The sequence below is a fragment of the Equus asinus genome, chromosome 11 (genome assembly GCF_041296235.1).
Source record: "Equus asinus isolate D_3611 breed Donkey chromosome 11, EquAss-T2T_v2, whole genome shotgun sequence".
NCBI lineage: Eukaryota > Metazoa > Chordata > Mammalia > Perissodactyla > Equidae > Equus > Equus asinus.
In genome coordinates this window covers 4,242,918-4,266,606 of record NC_091800.1, presented here as the reverse complement: position 1 = coordinate 4,266,606, position 23,689 = coordinate 4,242,918, and the positions used below count along the sequence as shown (strand labels likewise).

Genomic DNA, 23,689 nt, shown 5'->3' with positions numbered 1-23,689 from the left:
ACCGCTGGTCAGATTAAATTTTCTACCAGTAATATTTTGATAGATAGACCTTCAATCTTTTTGTATGTATACATTTTATAAAAAAGCAAAAGACAAGAATCCCATTGTTTTGTAATCTTGCCAGCTCTTTGATTTTTACTAAAGGCTTTAGGTTTATCATTTCATGAGTTGCTGCTGCTGTCCATATTGCACTTCTTTTTCTTCTTGTGTTTAAGCCCATTCATGTCATTTTTCAAATTGACATTTTATTTTTCAGTTAAATGTTTAACCTTCTCCGTGAAGGTGTACAAACTCGCTATGGGGGATGCCAGGATGCCTGCTTTATTTTTGTCTAAAGTCCCCTGATTTTTTTTCTTAGCCAGTAGCACCAAATGTGTCATTAATTGGACCCCCCTCCTATCCTATTGGAATTCTAAGATCTTGTTTAATTGTTGATCCTCCATTTCAGAAGACTTAGGAACTAAATGTTCTCGTTAGGAATGTCACTCACTACCTAACATGCCCTGGTTATGCTGAGCGGATGGTTTTGAATGAATCCAGGTTCACGCTACAGGCAGTCAAAGGCCGTTGAGTGCACTTGGCACTTAAGGTTCCAGCCTGTGTAAAGCAGAGGTCGCAGACGGGAAGCCTAGGGGTTTCTTTCTTTTACAGTTCTGTTTTATTCTACCCCACACGGTGTCTTACAATTTTTTAAAAAATTTGTTTCCAACTTTCAAAAACCAGGAGCTTTCACATTAAAATTTGGGATTTTAGCTTCCCTTGAAAAGTAGAAGCCAATACTTGTTCTTCCCATGTGGAAGCTGGTTCCAGGGCTTTTGGGTGACTTCTGAGCCTTTTCTTACAGCTCTGGTTCGGTGTTGACACAGGGAGAAGTATGGTCTAATAGAGCCTAAACCCCAAGCCCCAGCACAGCCACTCGCCTGACACAGCAGTGAGGGGAGCTCCACGGTGGTGGGGTGGCCACTGTGGCCGTCGGCTGGCTTGCCTCATGCAGTCCTGCTCGGGACGCTGTACTACCAATGGCAGGCAGCCCTAGCTGGAGGGACCTGAACCATCTTCCTTCCAGAGACTCCCCACTCCTTCCTCTAAGCTGTTGGGAGCACAAAACCTGGTGCTCCACTGCCTCCTATGTTTGCTAAAGGAAGAGAAGATCAAAATGGTTAAACAAATTGTGAGATATATATATATATATACTTATATATAACGGAACATTAGCCATAAACAAGAACGAAACTTCCTGTTGGCAACAACGTGGATGGAGCTTGAGGCATTATGCTAAGTAAAATAAGTCAGAGAAAAACAAATACCATATGATCTCTCTTCTATGTGGAATCTATAACAAAAGAGGAAAAAACCCAAACTCATAGATAAAACAGGTTGGTGGCTGCCAGAGGCAGGGGGTGGCGAAGTGGGGGAAATGGGTGAAGGGAGTCAAAAGGTAAAAATTTAAAAATTTAAAAGATAGTAACAGGAGTAGTAATAGTAATTGTTACTATTGTTACTGCTGTTATTATGACAAAGGACACCCAGACAAAAGATTATCATTCCCACATTGGGGCAAGTTGGCTGTTTAGAGGGGGAAAAAAAGTTCTGTCTTGCTTTATGTGACTTATAATGCACTTTGAGGGCAATGCACCACGGATGTTAAGGGAAAAACAGAATTAAAAAATGCCTGGGTGAGGGGAGTATAAAACACCAGCCACTGGCAAAGCATCCAACTGGAGAGTAAAACTGGAATTTTTTTTTTTTTTTAAAGGTTAGCACCTGAGCTAACAACTATTGCCAATCTTCTTTTTTTCCCTGCTTTTTGTCCCCAACCCCCCCCCCCCCAGTACATAGTTGTGTATTTTAGTTGTGGGTCCTTCTAGTTGTGGCATGTGGGACGCCACCTCAGCGTGGCCTGAGTCTACGCCCAGGATCCGAACCGGCAAAACCCTGGGCCACCAAAGCTGAGCGTGCAAACTGAACCACTGGGCCATGGGGCCGGCTGCGGAAACTTTTTATACTTACTTTTTTGTATACAATTGAGCTAATAGACGTGTCCCAGAAAAGGTTATTGTTCCTATTAAAGCAGGGCATTGTGGCTTTTTTCTTCCCGAAAGAGTTATCTGGAAAATCCCTTTGTGAATACACTGAGGATCTTTTATTCTCAGTCAGGGTGAAGAACTCTCTCTGTCAACTTCAATTCTCGAAAGCACATCAGTGAAACCCCCACTTTCGTGCTAAGGTTGACTTGGTGTTTGTGTCTGTAACAGCCATCATCTCTGTCCCCTGCTTAGCTGAGTATTCCGTTTCTCTGACCAGGTAGTAAACACAGGATTCCTAAGCTCTCCTCTGGCTGTGGTGGGGCTCACTTCGTCTCTTCAAGCATCTGCGAAGGGGACGAGATTGATTCTCTGTGGCTGGAGCTGGGGAGCAGGCCACGTGGACCCACCTGTAGTGTCAGAGGAGGCGCTCTCTCGCGGTGCAGTCGGAGGGGAGATGTGGGGCGGTGGGCTCCACTGCCGTGGAGGGAGAGGGGCCGGGTGTGGGGGAGTCCGGAGCGTCGAGGGCAACGTGTGAAATGGAGTCACAGCTCTCAACCCTGACAGCGACAGACCAGTGGGGAACTCTGGAAACACGCGCGTGAGCAAACACACGCCCGCTCTCTCCCATCCACTTGCTCACAGGCCTGGGCGGCCGCCCCAGCCATGGTGATTTAGTTTGTCTTGGGTGGGTTCTGGGCATCAGTATTTTTACAAACTCCTCAACCAGTTTGACAACCCCCTGGACTAGTCTTCTCAGCTGTCATCTCTCTCTTTCACTTTTATCCCAATGACTTTAGTGTCACAAATGAAATCAGCTCTTCTGATTTGAGGACGAAAGTACGGAAAGCACGGGGCGGCTGGGCGGCAGGGGCGGCGGCGCGTGCGGGGCGGTGGGCGCGGGCGCGGGACTGTCGGAGCTGGGGGCGCGGGCGGGGGGAGCGGCGGCGGGGCTGTCGGGACGGTGGGTGCGGGGTCGGGGCGGGGCAGTGGGGCTCCGGGCGGCGGGCATGGGGTGGGGGTCGCCTGCGGGACGGCGGGTGACCGAGGCTTGGGCACTTTCTACTGAGGACGGTAGGAAAACTGAGCGTGTGGACGTTGTCACGTTTAAGCACATTGGAGTAAAAGCTTGGAAAAGGATTTTGTGTTCGCTGGAACCTTTACTGTGACAGAGTGCGGGGGCGGGGGCGGGGGCGGGGGCGCGGGCGGGGGGTGGGCGGCGCGCGGCCGGCGCTGCAGCTGGGCGAGGCGCGCAGGAGCCGTCCTTCTCACTGCCGGCTCCCGTTACAAGGTTTCCCGAACGGAAAGTGTTTTCACGGGCGTTTCTGATGTACACAGTAAGCCCCAGGCGTCACCTCAGGAAACGCCTTTGAGTTTCTGAAAAATCGAGGACACCTTCCTCACTGCTGGGTAGCGTGAAGAGTGAACGGAGAGAGCAGAAGGCTTGACTCGCGCGTCGTGGGCTCCGCCGAAGGGCGCCCGCTCGCGGCCGGGGGCCGGGGGCCGTGGCGCCGGGAGGCAGGCCTGGCCGCGGCTTCGGCTTGCGTGTGTGGAAGCGGCCGCCTGCTCCGTGCGGGGCAGGGGGAGCTTGTCGCAGGCGCGCGGCGGAAACGCTGTTCTCTGGACGCGTGCTTCCTGGTGGAGGGCAGCCCGGGTGGAGGCGGGTCCCGTCAGTGGAGGCGGCCGGCCTTGCGGGCATGGCTCTCGCCGCCCCGCGCGGTGGAGGCCGGGGTGCCGTGTTTTACGGGGGGCATTGTTTGTGACCTTCTGGCTGCGTTTGACAGAAATTAGTGGTGATTTTTTTTCCCCTTAACGTTTCTGTGGTAAGTAGAAAGTGGGTCTCGTGAACTGCCAATGCTGTTTTTCATGGAGGTTGGTTTTCTCACGTGCTCCTCTGAGGAACCCCCAGTCGGTTGCCCCGTGCCCGGAAGCTGTGCCGCGGGCGTTGTGGTTTGCATTCTGCGTCTGGAACTTTCGGCGGCCGCTCTGAATAGCCAGCCACTTTGGGATCTTCGCTCCCCTGGGACACTGGCAGCGGGACTTGGTGGAAAATCTTGGCAGGCTCTCTGTCACAGTGGGATTTTGTGTTCTGCGTCAGGTGTGTTGTTGGTAAACTGATTTTAGGGTCTGTATGGAAGGGAAAGGACGGACACACATCTTCCCTTAGCTACTCTGGTGGAGTGGGAAGCCGTGAACAAGAAAACGCAGGTTCCCTGTTGTGTGGAAAAGTGTGCCAATGGAAAAACAAATAAACGAGGTGTTTTTTGAGAAACTAAAAATATTTCATTAAAAGTTCAAGCAAAAACACAACATGATTTTATTTTTCTAAGTGTACAGTTCAGCTAAAACAACCTTTCAGCTGCATGTTGTTACTATAATACTAACATTCGCTAGCACCATCCTAAGTGCTTAAGACATAGTAAGAGGTAGGTGTGAAAAAACTACAGGTGGGTGTGCTTGTTAAATGTACTTCACAGAGGAGGAAGAGTGACACGGTGACTAAGGAATGTCCCTCAGACTACACAGGTAGACTGAGGCTGATCCAGGGTTCAAACTCGGACACGTGGCTCCTACCTACTTACCCCTGGGCCACTAACAGGACAGGCTGGGTAAAAGGGTTGCTGCAGAAAACTAGGAAGGAAAGTTAGAAAGAGTGACTCATTCGTTTTCTGAGAGTATTGGTATGAAACATCGTATCACTCTTGGGCATCTGGGTGACAGATACCAGAAACGTGACCTCAGCCTTCCTGCCCCCCCTGCTGCCCGAGCAGGGTGTGGTCAGCCGTGGTGATTCCTGCCTTTCCTCCATCGAAGCCAGGTGATCCTGCCAGAACCCTCCCTGCCCCTTCTGAACCCTTGCGCCCTCACACACTATTTGCATCTGCCCTGTGGCATGGTTTTGTTTTCGGTGTCAACGCCTTATCACTTCGTAGTAGTAAATTCCTTCAGCGCCATTGCAGACAGAGCCCAACACCCCACACTTAACAAATGCTGTGGGTAGGACTGTCCATTCCAAACCAGGAAGAAACTTGCCTTCATTTATTTCCGTAAGGAGTATTTAAACAAATGTTTACTTTCTCGTTGAATTCTAAATACACATACCTGAGGGAATGTCTTAGATTTTAGAGACTTTTTTTTGCATTTTTTTTTATTAGTATCATGGTAGATTACAACCTTGTGAGATTTCAGTTGTGCATTATTGTTAGTCATGTTGTGGGTACACCACTTCCCCCTTTGTGTCCTTCCCGCTCCCCCCCTTTTCCCTGGTAACCACCGAGCAGTTCTCCTTGTCAATATGTTAACTTCCACCTATGAGTGGAGTCATATAGAGTTCATCTTTCTGTGTCTGGCTTATTTCACTTCACATAGTACCCTCGAGGTCCATCCATGTTGCTGCGAATGGGCCAATTTTGTCTTTTTTTATGGCTGAGTAGTATTCCATTGTGTCTATATACCATATCTTCTTTATCCAATCGTCAGTTTCTGGGCACGTAGGTTGGTTCCACGTCTTGGCTATTGTAAATAATGCTGCGATGAACATAGGGGTGCAAGGGACTCTTGGGATTTCTGATTTCAGGTTCTTAGGATAGATACCCAGTAATGGGATGGCTGGGTCATAGGGTATTTCTATTTTTAACTTTTTGAGAAATCTCCATACTGTTTACCATAGTGGTTGTACCAGTTTGCATTCCCACCAACAGTGTATGAGGGTTCCTCTTTCTCCACAACCTCTCCAACATTTGTCACTCTTGGTTTTGGATGTTTTTGCCAATCTAACGGGTGTAAGGTGATATCTTAGTGTAGTTTTGATTTGCATTTCCCTGATGATTAGCGATAATGAACATCTTTTCATGTGTCTATTGGCCATACTTATATCTTCTTTTGAGAAATGTCTGTTCATGTCCTCTGCCCATTTTTTGATTGGGTTGTTTGTTTTTTTGTTGTTAAGCTGTGTGAGTTCTTTGTATATTATGGAGATTAACCCTTTGTTGGATAAGTGGCTTGTAAATATTTTTTCCCAATTAGTGAGCTGTTTTTTGTTTCAATCCTGTTTTCCCTTGCCTTGAAGAAGCTGTTTAGTCTGAAGTCCCATTTGTTCTTTCTGTTGTTTCCCTCAACTGAGGAGTTATAGTGTCCGAAAAGATTCTTTTGAAACTGATGTCAAAGAGTGTACTGCCTATATTCTCTTCTAGAAGACTTATTGTTTCAGGCCTAATCTTTAGGTCTTTGATCCATTTTGAGTTTATTTTGGTGTGTGGTGAAAAAGAATGGTCAATTTTCAATCTTTTGCATGTGGCTGTCCAGTTTTCCCAGCACCATTTGTTGAAGAGACTTTCTTTTCTCCAATGTAGGCCCTCTGCTCCTTTGTCGAAGATTAGCTGTCCATAGATGTGTGGACCTGTTTTTGTACCAGTACCATGCTGTTTTGATCACTGTAGCTTTGTAGTATGCTTTGAAATCGGGGATTGTGATTCCTCCGGCTTTGTTTTCCTTACTCAGGATTGCTTTAGCAAGTCACGGTCTTTTGTTGCCCCATATGAATTTTAGGATTCTTTGTTAAATTTCTGTAAAGAATGTCCTTGGGATTCTGATTGGGATAGCATTGAATCTGTAGATTGCTTTAGGTAGTATGGACATTTTAACTATGTTTATTCTTCCAATCCATGTGCATGGAATGTCTTTCCATCTCTTTATGTCATTGTCAATTTCTTTCAAGAAAGTCTTGTAGTTTTCATTGTATAAATCCTTTACTTCCTTGGTTAAATTTATCCCAAGGTATTTTATTCTTTTTGTTGCGATTGTGAATGGGATTGAGTTCTTGAGTTCTTTTTCTGTTAGTTCATTGTTAGTGTATAGAAATGCTACTGATTTATGTATGTTGATTTTATACCCTGCTACTTTGCTGTAGTTGTTGATTGTTTTTAATAGTTTTTCTATGGATTCTTTGGGGTTTTCTATATATAAGATCATGTCGTCTGCAAACAGCGAGAGTTTTACTTCTTCATTACCTATTTGGATTCCTTTTATTTCTTTTTCCTGCCAAATTGCTCTGGCCAACACCTCCAGTACTATGTTGAATAGGAGTGGTGAAAGTGGGCACCCTTGTCTTGTTCCTGTCCTCAGAGGGATGGCTTTCAGTTTTTGTCCATTGAGTATGATGTTGGCTGTGGGTTTGTCATATGGCCTTTGTTATGTTGAGGTACTTTCCTTCTATACCCATTTTATTGAGGATTTTTATCATAAATGGATGTTGGATCTTGTCGAATGCTTTCTCTGCATCTGTTGAGATGATCATGTGGTTTTTGTTTCTCATTTTGTTAATGTAGTGTATCACGTTGATTGACTTGCGGATGTTGAACCATCCCTGTGTCCCTGGTATAAAATCCACTTGGTCGTGGTGTATAATCTTTTTGATGTATTGCTGTATTTGGTTTGCCAGAATTTTGTTGAGGATTTTTGCATCTATGTTCATCAGTGATATCGGCCTGTAGTTCTCCTTCTTTGTGTTGTCCTTGTCAGGTCTGGGGATCAGAGTGATGTTGGCTTCATAGAATGTGTTAGGGAGTACTCCATCTTCCTCAATTTTCTGGAATAGTTTGAGAAGGATAGGTATTAAATCTTCTTTGAATGTTGGGTAGAATTCTCCAGTGAAGCCGTCTGGTCCTGGACTCTTATTTTTGGGGAGGTTTTTGATTACTGTTTCTATTTCCTTACTTATTATTGGCCTATTGAGATTCTCCATTTCTTCCTGGTTCAGTTTGGGGAGGTTGTAGGAGTCTAGGAATTTGTCCATTTCTTCTAGGTTGTTCAATTTGTTGGCATATAGTTTTTCATAGTATTCTCTTATGATCCCTTGTATTTCATTGGTATCTGTTGTGATTTCTCCTCTTAGAGACCTTTTTAACCTGTCAGTCTGCATATCTATCAACCAACTACTTGATGATCCCACGTGTAAGTGAAATCAATCCAGAAGAGGGAACTGGATAAGCTAAATTTCCCACTGCTACATGATAGCTTTAAATTGAGAGAATATGAAGAGGCTAATTGAAGGGATGGCATTTTCAAAAGTCACACATTATTAGTATGAAGACGTGAGTTATCTTTTTAGGCAAGGTGTTTGTTGCTGACAGCACCCAAGCATTTTCAGTAAAGTGTTTTTGTAACTGCAGAGTGAGATCCTTGACTGGATCCAGTAATCAATTTTGTGGGTTGTGGGTTGTGAATAACCACACAAAGAATCACATCACATGTAAATAAGGGTAAGTGTTGTTTTCATGAAATTGTGAGTCATAGAAAAAATAAAATGACAAAGCACAGCTCGAGAGAGTGTGCTGATTCTTCCTGCATGGGAGGATGACGGGAGCCACTCAGCTTCCCTTCCTCGTGCAGGCTGCCTTTCAGCGCAGGCGCATCTCGAAGGGCTCTCCTGGTGGAAGGGCTCTCCTGGTGGTTTGTTGCTGCCTGTAGCTACTGTGATGCTTCAGATGCCTCGGAACTCGGAGAGAGAAGCATTTGTGATGAGGACGAGTTTGTTTCTGGTTTTGCCGTGTTGTATGGGACGTGTTTTTTTCTCATGAATAATTTGGTGCCCTAATTAGTCATTTCTGAGCATAAAAGCCTGGATGAGGGTCGTGCGTGGTGGTGTCCTTTGTCTTGATTTCCGTTGTCTTAGGGAGCTGGACTTAACAGCAGGAAACAAGGTAGGCAGTTACGGATTCTGCCCGTGGTAGAGTTACTTCAAGCATTGTATGGAGTTTTAGAAGTGAGGGGTTTTCTGGCTTTCTCAGTGTGAAATTAACAAACCAGGCGCCTGCTGTTGGTGTAGAGAAACTCTTGGTTTTTACTTGCGGTCACGTGAAAGGCTGCACTCACTGTCAGTATTCGTGGCAGAGTGCTAATGTTTTCTAGGTGCAAGATGAGGGTGAAATTCGAAGAAAGATAGTTTTTTTCCCCCGGGCATTTCTAAAGGAATGAACTGGTATAAAATGGGAGACTGCTGGTTATAGAAAATTAATTTTTGACAGTCTCCTGAGTTCTACTTATAACATCTACCTGGGAAAATTTTTAAAATTGGGCATTAGTGAAGCCGAAGATATTTTGCTTGTCTTCTTATTACAAGAGTTTATAAGTAAGTTTTATTTGGGTTTTAGGTGAGTTAAAGTGTATAGTGTGGATTACTATACTGTTTGCCATGTGAGATGTTTTTAATTATGTGTGGATGTTTCTTTCAACACATCTCAGAAATTGTACACAAGAGGATAAGCTGTCGAATCTCTGCCACAATCCTGGTCCTCCCTGAGTCTAAAACGTGGGGCTTCTCCCAGGGCAGGATCCTGATGAAACAGCACAAAACCAAACCCTAGCCCAACATAAGCAGCACCTCTGCTTGCTCTGGTCAGTTCTGTAGCTGCCTGTGCCTTTATCTCTACAGCCAATCTGGACTTATACCACGAGCAGCTGATGTGTGAACTCCTCAGTGTGAGGAATTTGATGAAGGAGGAGTGGTAGAGAAGTGTACTAAACCCTGCTTGCCAAAGGGCAGTATCGTTCATTTCAGTAGTAATCTAAATATTACTATGTCAAGAGAGTTACGCAGTTTTATCTAGGACACCATAAATTTGAAACTCAGAAGGATTTCTTAACGTCAGTTATTCCATACATATTGTGTAGTGGCAGGTGTGTGTCGTGCACTGTGTTAGGCCCCAGGGGCACGATAATGTACATAATAGCCCTGATGGACCCTCTTGGAGTTTACAGCCAGCTAACAAGTACATTTTCAAGACTAAATTGTCATAAAACAGACAAGGTCTTAGAATAGTTTAGATTGCCCAGCTGGAAAAAGAATGTTACGTTATTTGTGACTGTCTGAGAAAGGGTTTTCATTTGGTTGAACCTGTAGAGTTAAACTACTCAGTAAACTTTTTAAAGCATCATGTTCCTTCTTTCTTTGGCCCTGTGATGTTTATTTGTGATGCTCATATTGGACTTTAAGGTTGATGGCGGCAGTGCTGGCTGTAGAAAGAGATTTTTCCAGTTCAGTGAAATCAGCACAACCTGTGTGAGTTGTCAGCGCCTTCTGACTCTGGGGCAGATGCGCGTGGCCAGTGTGGCGGGCTGCTGCAGCACCTCCTGAGCGGTCCCACACCCCCTGAAAGGCTTCTCATCAACCTCCTGGTGTATAATTTCCTAATAAATATCAAGCATATATTTTTGTTCAAAAAGACTTCCTTCCTAGCAGTTCGCTAGCAAAGGTTAAGCTTTGTTCATGCTTCAGTATTTAGCTAATCCAAACTGTACAGCAGTGAGGATTGGCTTTTTGGGTTTGTTTAACCTGTTGTGTTACTACTTTCTTTGGCTGGTGTGTTTCAGCGTTGCAATTAGTTTCAGATGGATTATTTGACCTCTGAGAACAGCTGCTTCATCGCTGATCGTCCTCTGCGGTCTTCTGTGAGGGAACGAGTAGGAAGGGAAGCTGCCAGCCGCGTGAGCACCACTCCTTCCATCCAGGGAGTGGGCACCAGGGTCACAGACCTCATATTGCCCTGTTCTTGATTTTTAGAATAGTTTTCTTTTATCTTTTTTCCCCCCTAAGTTATTTAGCATTTTAATCCTACTTCCTTATTTCATTTTTAAATTATCTATACAAACTTAATGGGAGGACAAGAAAAAGAACATTTCAGAGAGTAAATGAAAAGAACATTCCAGCATAGACATGAAGGGGCACCAGTGAATTGGATCTCTGTCGGGGCCTGTAGACAGAGGTCAGGACTGATGTCACTCCCAGCCTTCCTGGTGCAGCCTTCCAAACCAGCCTGCTGCTGCCTCTCCTGTCTGTTTTAGATCTTGTCTACAGAAAATTGGACTCTTTCCGTGGATTTTGGAATTATAGCAAACACTGATTTTTGCATTTATAAGGTGTAATTATGCCCTCAAGCACATTGCTCACGGTCTAAGAAAGGAGAATGTTAGACATCAAGCCAGGACAGCTGTTCAGGTCCAGTTGGGACTGACCGCGTGACTGTAGCTCTGGTGAGCAGCAGCGGGGCCCCTGAATGCAGCCCTGTATCCTGTCACTGCAGCTGGTCGGTTTAACTGGCCAGGGAGCAAGCAGTGAGGGCTTGTAAGGACGGAGGGACGTTCCCCACCGCTGGGGTGTGACCCCCTGAGCGGAGGGACTTTCGGCTGCTTGTCACTGCCGCATCCCCTGGCCTAGAGCAGAGCCTCTCACTGTTTGGTTATTCAATAACTGTTGTGAATGAATGAAATATGAGATCATAAAGTCACTGACTTGAAAAATGTCTCTATTCCTTAACTGGTTGCTTTGTAATAGAAACAAGTACTTTGAGCATCTCCTCTCCTTACCACTACCCTTCATCCATGGTATTTTTGTGACCAAGTAAATTGCTGATCAGCTTTAGTCTCCGTTTTTCCACCGTTGAAACGGGGCTTGGGGACGCCTGTTTCACAGGCCGGCTGTGGGGCTGAGGGAGCTGGTTTAGGTAGAGAGCCTGGAGCAGTGCCCGGCCCTTCCGCACTCTTCATTCCATTGTCCTCTCATCCTGCCCATTTCCTTTAAGTCTGCCAATAGCTTCTATTTATGGTCTGTCCAACAGCAGCATAAGTTTCCTTAGAGTATAATCTTAAACTGGTAGAAAATTTGACTAGAAAATTTCCTAGTGGAAGAGTTGAAGCTTTTGGCAAATGTTAATAAATGAAACATTCTATCATTTTTGGAACTTTGTTAACTCTACAATAGCCAGCTGGTGTTTTGCCCCCAGATTTTCCAGCGTTGAGCAAGAAGCACAACAGATTTTTGAAATTCCTCCGCTAGGGCAAGGTCTCCTGGCAGTAGCATGTAATGCGAACAGTGTTTTAGTTTTCCATCCCATGGAGTCACTCAGCCATGCCAGAGAGCCGTTTTCTCAGAGAAAAATGTTAATGGACCTGAGGAGTTGTGAAGTATATTTTCTGAATTTTAGTTTACTGGCTCTCTGCCGCTTGTGGGTACAGCGGCCAGTTTAAAAACATGTCTCCCTGTAGTCAGAAGCATTGCCTCCAGCCGGGTCATTTGCGGCCAAATGTCAGAGTTGGTATTTCACAAATGTCTGAGACCCTTGGAGGGGTGGAGAGGATGTGTAGATTCTGACTTTCAACCAGAAGTTGACACGTATTCATTATCTTTAGAAGTCAGTTTCAGTCTTCGATAAGGTGGAGTGAAGGAAAAGAGATATTGCCAAATTGCAGCTAAAGAAGAAGCGGCAGGAAGTAAGAAGAGCCCTGGGTCCTGCGGGAAGATGATTACGCGGTTAATTGACGTGCGTTTCTGGAAAGTCATCATACTGCCACCACTTTGAGGCAGCCGCCGTGAACATGTTGGTATCTGCTGTGATTTGTACATTTTACAAAGATGGGGTCACATTGTATGCGCTGTTTGATTTGTTTGTTTTGGCTTTGTGTTGGAAACCTTTCCTGAGTATCCAGTGATGTGGGCCCATCGTTTACATTTGGGAGTGATTGGAAGGACTGTGGGGTGGGGCTTACTGATTGGGGCTTCATGGCAGCGTGATCAGGTGGAGAGCCAGACCCACAAATGTCCCATCTGGAGGCTTGTCTCCGGGGCCCTTTGGCTTTTCCAGAGGAGAGCCTCAGGTCTATGAGGTGTGGGGCAGTGGGAGTGGCTCTTGGAGTCAAGTCAGGGCGGAGGGCCAAAGGGCAGAGGGCAGAGGGCCGCGGTCGATTCAGCGTGTCCTGGCTCACTTCATCCTGCTTTGTGCCTGTGCTTCCTATCTGCTCCTGGCCGTGCTGCAGTCTGATTCCACAGCTTCTGCTTCAGTGTCTCCAGGGGAGGGGGCCGGGCAGAGTGGGCACCTGAGGACGCAGGAGCTCTGCATCTAGACCTCCAGCAACACGCCCTCTTTTCCACCCCACGCCTCATCCTCTCCAGCCCTGTGGGCTCACAGCACGCACTTGGGTGTGTCATACTCTTATGGGGAGGCAGTGGCTGCCCCTCCATCAGGTTTCTGTGTTCTAAAAGGTCCTGAAATCCCTTCTTCTCCACTGTGATTGTTAAACAAGAGCTATGATGTAAAAGTAGGTGGAGTAATGAGACAGTGATTTGGCGTGATCAGTGCACCAAGTATAAGTCAAAGTCCCATATATAGTTTTGTTACCCACTTTTTTTTTTGCTGAAGGAAGATTCACCCTGAGCTAACATCTGTTGCCAATCTTCCTCTTTTTTCAGTATATGGGCCGCCTCCAGAGCGTGGCCACTGACAGACAAGTGGTGTATGTCATTGCCCAGGAACCAAAGGGGAACACGCCGAACTTAACCACTAGGCAACCAGGGCTGGCTTGATGTTACCCACTTTTTGTTTGTTTGTTTGTTTGTTTTTATGTAACAGTATACAGTCAGGCATCACTTAATGACAGGGATAGGTTGTGAGAAAAGCATCATTAGGTGATTTCGTGTTTGTGTGAGCTTCTGTAAGTGCACTTTCACAAACCTAGACGGTATACCCTAGTACCCACCTAGGTTGTATGGTAGTAATCTTATGGGACCATCGTCATATATGCAGTCCATCGTTGACTAAAACATTGTCATGTGGCACATGACTATTGTAAGTATTTCCTCATGTCATTAAATTTTATTCTCTAATGCATTTTTTTCCCAACACTGTTTTATTACACTGAATGATTGATTGATGTTATTTTGGGACACTCAGATTGTTTGTAATTTTTCACCCATGAGCAACCCCTGGTTGGATGTACTTTTAATTAACTGTCTTGTTGCTAGATATGACTTGCTGAGCCAAATTGAGACCAGTTGTCCAACAGAGAATTTAAACCAGTTTGAAAGAGAGATTTCTGGTTAGTTGCATGACAGGAGATGGTGGGGAGACAGGAGCAGGTACAAGGGAAGAGTGGGTCATTCTGTACTTTGAGAAGGTCTCCAGGGCACCGAGTCAGATGTGAAATGGTGCTTGTTCCTGCCTTCCCAGAGCTCGCTAGGTGGTGGGGAAACCACTGTGCCAGACACAGTGGATACAGGCATGAATAGGACTCAGTTTCTGGCCCAAAGGATAAGGAGGCAGGATTGTGAAGAGAGACCATAGGCCATGGGACAGACAGAACCTGGCCCTTGGTTCTACTGTTAAATGTTTTGTGCTGATTGATGATGATGTAATATTTCAAGCACTTATTAAAGTAGAGAGAATATAGAACATTTTTCCACATTTGTTCCAGAGACTTTTAGAAGAAACACTATTACACATGTGGTCGAGCTTCTCTGCTCTTTAGTCTCACGCTCCACCCCCCGACCCCACCCAGGCAACTGCCATCCCAAATTAATCTTCTCATTCCCCATCATATTTTATGATGCACACTATAACCAATCTACAGTACTGTTTTACAAGTTTTTTTTAAAAAAGTCTGTACAATATGGGGCTGGCCCGTGGCCGAGTGGTTAAGTTCGCGTGCTCCACTGCAGGCGGCCCAGTATTTTGTTGGTTAGAATCCTGGGCGTGGACATGGCACTGCTCATCAAACCACGCTGAGGCAGCGTCCCACATGCCACAACTGGAAGGACCCACAACAAAGAATATGCAACTATGTACTGGGGGGCTTTGGGGAGAAAAAGGGAAAAAATAAAATCTTAAAAAAAAAAAGTCTGTACAATATGATTTTGCAACTTGCTTTTTTCATTCTTTTTTTCCTAGATTTATCCATGTTGATAGATGAGGCTCTCATTCATCTCAGTTCTTGAGTTGTATTGCATTGTGTAATTGCACACCACTTCTCTGTCCATCGTCCTGTCCGTGGACTTTAGATCGTGTCCAGTTGTTCAGTACAAACAGGAGCGCAGCGCATGCTCTTCTTTGTGTCTTCTGGTGAACATGCAGGGACTTTCTGTCTGGCGTCTGCCTGGAAGTGGGATTTCAGGGCTGTGGGAATTGAGCATCTGTAACTTTACTAGATATTGTCAGAGTGTTCTCCTGTGTGGTCATGCCCATCCACACTTCTCTCCTCAGCTTATCGGGGCAGGTCTCTGTCCTCGCCAATACTTGGCGATGTCAGACAGTTTAAATATTTGTCAGTCAAATGAGTGTGAAATGGTCCCTTGTTTTAAAAAATGCAGTTCTATAATTATTAATGATGTTGGACTTCATTGGCTGTTTGGGTTTTGAATTCTGACTTTACTGCTGACTGTATAAATTTGGGAAATGATTACTTACTCTGAGCCTTAGTCTCCTGATTTTGATGAAACCATGAATATGTACATTTTAGAGTTATTCTGAGAATTGGAGACCACATGCACAGTTCCCGGCTCTGTGTGTCTCTCAGTCTTGTGTCACAATACCAACAATACTCAGAAGGCTACCCTCCCAAGTTGAGGAGACCCCCCCAAAAGGCTGTGGTCTGGAGCAGGAGGAGCCAGTAACAGAGGTCCCGTTGGAGCTGTGGGACCCTCCTGGGAACACAGCAGGAGTCCCAGGAGCACCCGTACGCGGTCGCTGTGCTGTGGAGGCGCGGCCCGTCAGTGCAGCTGCACTGTTGTGCTAGCCTGTTGGCTGGGCTCCCCTCTGCTCCCCTTTATTCTCCACAGAGCGGCTGGAGGATCCTTTGAAAACAGAAGTCAGGTCTCGTGGTCAGAACCTCTCGTGGCTCCTGTCTCACTCAGGGTAAAAGCCACAGCCCTGGGCATGGCCTCTGTGCCAAGGTTTCACACTGTAGTTTCTTCCCCAGTGGTAGTCACCGGCAAGTATTAAACAAAGTGATTGGATTTTAAACCATTGTTGGAAATTGGAAACTGTTACAGAGATTCTGAGGCTTTGAGGTGTGAATTAAAAGTTAAACCCCCAGTATGTATCTATTTCAAAGTTACGCTGTAACTTTTCATGAAAAATACATAAAACCTTAACTACATAGCCAGGGAATTTCAGTTTTCAGTACCATATTTCATAACTAAAATATTTATACATTTTGATAAGTTACTCTGTATTTAATAAATTATACTGTATCTTTCAAGGGGACTTTGTAAAAGTAGCAGATTACTGTCTTCCTTCTTAGATGAGCCTGTTACTTTCTAGATCATCCCAATTGCTTTATAACATTTAAAAACATAGCCACACGGAAGAGAGCTCTGTGTGACCTGCATCCCCTTGATGCTTGTGGGCTGACCCACCCCAACAGAGTGAGGCAGGGTACCTGGAGGCTACAGAACACACAGAAGACAAAAGCAGCTACTCACTTAAAAAGCAAAGAAAGCGAGCTTCAAGGTCTGTGACAACAGTGTGTTTTGGTGAGGTGAGCCCATGTGCTGTTTTCGGGTGAGTGGGCCTTAATGGCACAACTGTGCGGGCAGCATTTGTCTGATCTGGAGGGAAGAGCAGCTAGTCTTCCCACATATTCAGCCGACTTAATTGCAGGAGCCAGGACTGGCTTGTAGCCCAGAAATATGTGTTCTTCCAGAATCCCATCGAAGCTGTCTGTGCTTCAGCTTTGATGACTCTGGTTTATCTTTTGGCCATCTTGATGCTCAGTCATGGCACAGGGTAGTCCTTCATAAATTCAGTCTCATATAGTATGTAACTCATGTGGCAAACAGTTCTTATGGAGTGACCCTGCCATCCACTTGCCTTTTCAAGGATGTGTGCAGTGGGCGTTAGAGACAGGGCTGGGTAGTGCTGCCTTTGAGAGCCACATGCACATCTTGGGGCATGTTTTCTTCTCACTGATGACAGATTTCCCCGCCTCACTCACAGACCATGGCCCATCGCTTTTCTTGCTGTAATTTTTCTTCCTCAAGCATCATGGGCTGAGGCAGAAACTGAATTCTTTTCCTTTATGAACACATTTTTTCTGTGAAGGTAGAGTTCCCAACAAGAGTGTGAATTAAAATTCCAAATTAACTCCCTTCTTACTTCTGCTCCTTACGCTGAGTAACGCCTTCGAGGCACCAGAAGACAAGTGGCAGGTGGCCTTTGTCTTACCTTTTGTTTAGTGTCTTGATCTCTATCCCTGTCAGAGGCAGCATTGGAGGTTCAGAGTTAAGTTCCTTCTGGACCCATGTCCTGATCTCTGAACCTGCCTTGAAAGGGAGAGAAAGCTGTACCTAAGCCTAGGGTCAGTGCAGCCCTGGCCAGCCTGAGCCCAGCCCAGCAAGGGGAGCCAAGAAGGCTGGCATTGGGTCTCAGCATCTATCCAGTTGAGACCACACTCTGTCAGAGTCAGGCTCTGTTCTTTCTAAATTGTCTCTGTACACAATCTTTTCCTGTCTACCGGAAAGTTTGTTGAGCTGTCTTCTGAATTCTTCCCACCCCCCCACCCCCCGGCATCCTTCAGCTCGTTCTTTGAAAGTGCAAGTATTAGGTTTTCTTTTGTGTTGGGAAAACATGGACCTCTACCTACTCATGACCCTCTGGCTGATAGTTACCAGAATTTTCCCTAGAATTCTGTCTTCTGTGGGACCAACATTCCTTCCTGTGGATTGCACCATTCCTGTGCTATCTACCAAAGGCTTCTCACTCTCCCAAGCACTCAGAATGCTGGGGCTTATCTCTGTCCGTAGAAGTGATGGTCTGGATTTCCTTCGTTGTTTCCATGGGCAGTAGAGATTGTTTTAGAGACTTTGTGGAAGTGAGGCACATGATGACTGCCCCGTGGTTTTGTGTGTTTGCTTATTTTTTTGGTGAATTGTACAAGCCAAATTTTAGAGTACCCGTTGTCCTCCTTAAAAACAAGAATGTCAGGGGCCGGCCCTGTGGCTGAGTGGTTAAGTTCACACACTCCGCTTTGGTGGCCCAGAGTTTCGTTGGCTAGGATCATGGGCGCAGACATGGCACCACTCATCAGGCCATGCTAAGGTGGCGTCCCACATGCCACAGTTAGAAGGACCTACAACTAGAGTATACAACTGTGTACTGGGGGGCTTTGGGGAGAAGAAGAAGAAAAAAAAAAAAAGGACTGGCAACAGATGTTAGCTCAGGTGCCAATCTTTAAAAAACAAAACAAAACAGGAGTGTGTGATGGGGGAGTGCTGTGGCTGGGCCAGAGCAGATCCTGCCCAGTGGAGCTGCTGTGCATCCCATGTTGGACTTTGGCTCTCACTCCTTGGACCAAGGTGCTGCTGGATGGCCCCCTGCTGCCATTGGAGCCAAAGGGCTTCCAGCCACAACGCAGGGGTGCCTCCAGTGGGAGGCCGGGGCTAGACAGCCCACTGCAGTGCTGGTTTCCTAAGCCCAGACCATGGGCTAACTGTGCCCGTGCAAGTTCGTGCGTAGATGTACGTGCTGATCGGACCCAATGATTCTCCTTTATGAGACACTGACACTGAACAGCATGGGTACTGTTAAAGATTGATTCTTCCATCCTTTCATGAAGCATTTTAAGGTGTTTTTGTATGTTATGCTCTATTTTCCTATTGCTTTTCATTATTGAAAAAAAAATAGGAGTGTATTTTTCTCAAAAAGAGATTGGATTTAAGTCATCATGTAGCCATACCCAAGAGTTTAGTACTGCTTTAAGAACAAAAACATTTAAAGATACAATAATAATTTCGTGATCAAATATGAACTCAACAAATATTTAAGGGCCTGCAAGGTTGCAAGACCATGTAAAAAGGCTGTACTTGCTGCTGAATATGCAGCCAAATTATGATAAATAAATGCAAAGTAAGTGTTTTATTATTAGGGTCATTATAGGAAAACTAGAATAATCTAATGGATTATACTGGAATAAAAACATGTTTATTAAGATTCTCAAACTTCACCAGTCACACTAGCAATCGATATTGGGATGATGTTCTCATTTTCTGAAGAAATATTTTTTCTTGGGGTTTTGTTAAATCTCTGTTAATATTAATAATAATCTTATGTATCTGTAAGTTCAACTTTTCAGAAAACTTTCTGATCTTAACAGAAATTAAGTTTATTTGGGCAAAAGTTTAGGAGTTCAGACCACTTGAAGTTTAAGATAAAATAAACAGGTGGACATATTTTCTGGATTATACACTGCAGAAAAAGAAGTAAGAGTCCGTTATCAGTTATCTATTGTTGTGTCACAGACCATCCCGGAATTTTTAGTGGCTGAAAAATAACAATAATTTATTATTTATTATGATCCTCTTGGGTGGCTGGACTCTGCTGGGTAGGTCTGCCGCTCCATGTGGGGTCTGCTTGGGTTCTGTGTGGCTCATTCGGCTGAGAGCTCAGCTGGTGCACAACATCCAGGATGGCATCACTCAGGTCAGAACGGCAGCAGGGCAGGCTGGAACTCCTGAGGTGGCTGGGTCTCTCGGCTACCCAGGGACCCGAGGAGTGAAAAGAGGCCTCTTGAGGGCTAGGCTCAGAGCTGGCGGAGCGTCACTTCTGCATCATCCCATGGACTGGAGCAAGTCCCAGTCCAGCCGAGATTAAAGGGCTGGGGAGACAGACGCCACCCCCCGATAGGAGCTGCAGCCCGTGCACACAGGGATGGAGTCATTGGTGCCACTCGCTTTTGGATACGTGAATAGAAATATAGGATTTAGGGCCCCTGAAGCTGCATGTGTGTGTGTGTGAACTGAATTTTGGTATATTAAGTTTCGATGGCATTTTTCATACTCCTGTTGACCTATTTCCATAGTAGCAAAAGTAAAATCTTTAAAATTTTAGCAAACATCCCACAGAATCATGGAATTTTAGAGTTGACAGGAACATTGGGGTTATTACCTTGTGAAACCTTGCCCTCTCATTGGACTCAACTGTGATCTGGAGAATTTTTGTCATCTGCTCACAATTCCACAGCTAGATAATATAGGCAGTTTTATTATAACAGAATTTGACATATGCGTAAGTATTGTTTTTTTAATTAATTTTTTTACTGAGGTCATATTGATTTATAACATTATATAAATTTCAGGTGTACATCATTGTATTTCAGCTTCTGTGTAGACTGTCATGTTCACCACCAAAACTCTAGTTGCCATCTGTCACCGTACACGTGTCCCTTCACCCCTTTTACACTCGCCCCTCCCCCTTCCCCTCTGGTAACCACCAATCTGTTCTCTGTCTCTATATGTTTGTTTGTTGTTGTTTTTAATCTTCCACTTATGACTGAGATCATATGGTATTTGACTTTGTCCCTCTGACTTATTTCGCTTAGGTCCATCCATGTTATTGCAAATGGCAAGGTTTCATCTTTTTTTGACTTTTTTGACTTTTTCCCTCTGACTTATTTCACATAGTTCCATCCATGTTGTTGCAAATGGCAAGATTTCATCTTTTTTTATGGCTGAGTAGCATTCCATTGTCTATATATATATATATACCATATCTTTATCCATTCATCAGTTGATGGGCACTTGCATTGATTCTGCATCTTGGCTATTGTGAATAAAGCTGCGGTGAACATAGGGGTGCATGTATCTTCTCAAGTTAGTGTTTTTTTTGTGTTCTTTGCATAAATACCCAAAAGTAGAATAGCTAGATCATATGGTAGTTCTATTTTTAACTTTTTGAGAAATTTCCAAACTGTTTTCCATAGTGGCTGCACCAGTTTACATTCCCACCAGCAGTGGGAATCCTCCACATCCTGTCCAACACTTGTTATTTCTTGTCTTTTTAGTAATCGCTGTTCTGGTGGGCGTGAGGTGATATCTCATTGTGGTTTTGATTTGTGTTTCTCTAATTAGCGATGTCGAACATCTTTTCATGTGCCTGTTGGCCGTCTGTATATCTTCTTTGGAACAATGTCTGTTCATATCCTCTGCCCAGTTTTTGATTGGGCTGATGTTTTATTGTTGTTGAGTTGTATGAGTTCTTTATATATTTTGGAGAATGACCCTTTATCAGATAATATAATTTGCAAATATCTTCTCCCAATTATTAGGTTGTCTTTTCGTTTTATTGATGGTTTCCTTTGCCATGCAGAGGCTTTTTAGTTTGATGGAGTTCCGTTTGTTTATTTTTTCTTTTGTTCCCTTGCCTGAGGAGACATGATATTCAAAGAGGTACTGCTAAGGCTGATGTCAAGAGCATTCTGCCTATGTTTTCTAGGATTTTCTTGGTTTCAGGTCTTACATTCAAGTCTTTAATCCATTTTGAGTTGATTTTTGTGTATGGTGCAAGATAATGATCTACTTTCATTCTTTCGCTTGTGGCTGTCAAGTTTTCCCAACACCATTTATTTAAGAGACTTTCCTTTCTCCACTGTATGTTCTTGGCTCCCTTGTCAAAAATTAGCTGTCCATAAAAGTGTGGGTTTATTTCTGCGCTCTTGATTCTGTTCCATTGATCTGTGTGTCTGTTTTTGTGCCAGTACCACGCTGTTTTGGTTACTATGCCTTTGTAGTATATTTTGAAGTCAAGAAGTGTGAAATCTGCAGCTTTGTTCTTTTTTCTTGGGGTTGCTTTGGCTATTCGGGGTCTTTTGTTGTTGCATATTTCTAAAGGATCTTTGTGAAGAATTTCATTGGGACTTTCATAGGGATTGCATTGAATCTATGGATTGCTTTAGGAAGTATGGACATTTTTACTAAGTTAATTCTTCTGGGGCTGGCCCCATGGCCCAGTGGTTAAGTTTGGTGCACTGCACTTCGGCAGCCTGGGTCCAGTTCCTGGGCACAGACCTACACCACTTGTCAGCAGACATGCTGTGGCAGTGACCCACATACCACATAGAGGAAGACTGGCACAGATGTTAGCTCAGGGTGAATCTTCTTCAGCAAAAATAAATAAATAGATAAATAAATAAATAATTCTTCCAATCCATGAGTATGGAATACTTTCCATTTCTTTGTGTCTTCTTAAGTTTCTTTCAACAGTGTTTTATAGTTTTCCTTGTACTGGTCTTTCACCTCCTTGATTATATTTGTTCCTAGGTATTTTATTCTTTTTGTTGTGATTGTAAACAGGATTGTATTCTTGATTTCTCTTTCTGCTATTTGGTTGTTAGTGTATAGAAATGCAACTGATTTTTGTATGTTGATTTTGTACCCTGCAACTGTACTGTATTCATTTATTATTTCTAATAGTTTTTTCATGGGTTCTTTAGGGTTTTCTATATATAAAATTATGTCATCTGCAAATAGTGACAGTTTTACTTTTTCCTTTCCAATTTGGATTCCTTTTATTTCTTTTTCTTGCCTTATTGCACTGGCTAGGACTTCCAATATGTTAAATAAGAGTGGCAAAAGTGTGTTTCCTTGTCTTGTGCCTATTCTTAGAGGGATGACTTTCAGTTTTTCTCCATTGAGTATGATGTTAGCTGTGGGTTTGTCATATATATAGTCTTTAGTATGTTGAGATGCATTCCTTCTCTACCCAATTTATTCAAAGTTTTAATCATAAATGGATGCTGTGTCTTGTCAAATGCTTTCTCTGTATCTATTGAGATGATCATGTAATTTTTTATTCTTCATTTTGTTAATGTGGTGTATCATGTTGATTGATCTGTGAATGTTGAACTATCCTTGCATCTCTGTAATAAATCCCATTTGATCATGGTGTATGATCCTTTTAATATATTGTTATATTTGATTTGCTAATATTTTGTTGAAGATTTTTGCCTCTATGTTCATCAGTAATATTGGCCTTTAATTTTCTTTTTGTGTTTCCCTTGTCTGATTTTAGTATTAGGGTAATGTTGGCTTCATAGAATGAGTTAGGAAGCCTCCCCTCCTGTTCAGTTTTTGAGAAGAATTTGGGAAGGATGAGTATTTAATCTTCTTGGAATGTTTGATAGAATTCATGGGAAGCTGTCTGGTCCTGGACTTCTGTTTTTCGGGAGGTTTTTGCTTACTGTTTCAATCTCCTTACTGGTGATTGGTCAGTTTAAATCTCTGTTTTTTCTTGATTCAGTCTTGGAAGGTTGTATGGTTCTAAGACTTTGTTGATTTCTTCCATTTGTTGGCATATAGCTTTTCATAGCATTCTCTTATAATCCTTTGTATTTCTGTGCTATTTGTTGTAATTTCTCCTCTTTCATTTGTGATTTTGTTTATGAGTCTTCTCTCTTTTTTTCTTGGCAAGTCTAGCTAAAAGTTTGTCAATTTTGTTTATCTTTTCAAAGAACCAGCTCTTAGTTTCATTTATCTTTTCTGTTTTCTTCTTAGTCCCTATTTCATTTATTTTCTCTCTGATTTTTATTGTTTCTTTCCTTCTACTGATTTTGGGTTTTAGTTGTTCTTTCTCTACTTCCTTTAGGTATAAAGTTAGATTGCTTATTTGAGATTTTTCTTGTTTGTTGAGGCAGGCCTATATTTCTATAAACTTCCTGGTTAGTACTGCTTTTGCTGTATCCCATAGATTTTGATATGTCATATTTTCATTTTCATTTGTTGCCAGGTATTTTTTGATTTCTTCATTGACTCGGTAGTTGTTCAGTAGCATTTTGTTTAATCTTCACGTATTTGTGACTTTTCAAGTTTTCTTTTTGTAGTTGACTTCTAGTTTCATATGGTTGTGGTCAGAAAAGATGCTCGCTATTATTTCAGTCTTCTTAAATTTATTGAGACTTGTTTTGTGGCCCAATGTGTGATCTATCATGGAGAATGTTCCATGTGCATTCAAAGAGAATGTGTATTCTGCAGTTCTGAGATGTAATGTTCTATGTATATCTGGTCATCCATCTGGTCTAATGTGTCATTTAAGGCCAATGTTCCCTTATTGATCTTCTGTCTGGATGGT

At 43.7% G+C, this 23,689-nt stretch overlaps 1 protein-coding gene across 4 annotated transcripts in view; it reads left to right on the top strand.

Moving 5' to 3' along the window:
- The window catches only part of LATS2 (large tumor suppressor kinase 2), a 97,450-nt gene that overhangs the window by 41,858 nt on the left and 31,903 nt on the right, over nt 1–23,689 (top strand). Inside the window, exon 1 of one of the 4 annotated variants that reach the window (XM_070520371.1) lies at nt 3,351–3,847. The exons of the other annotated variants lie outside the window; for them this stretch is intronic. The gene's annotated coding sequence lies outside the window, so the exon portion shown is untranslated. Of the gene's footprint in view, nt 1–3,350; nt 3,848–23,689 lie in introns of those variants that run through there. 4 annotated transcript variants of the gene reach the window in all.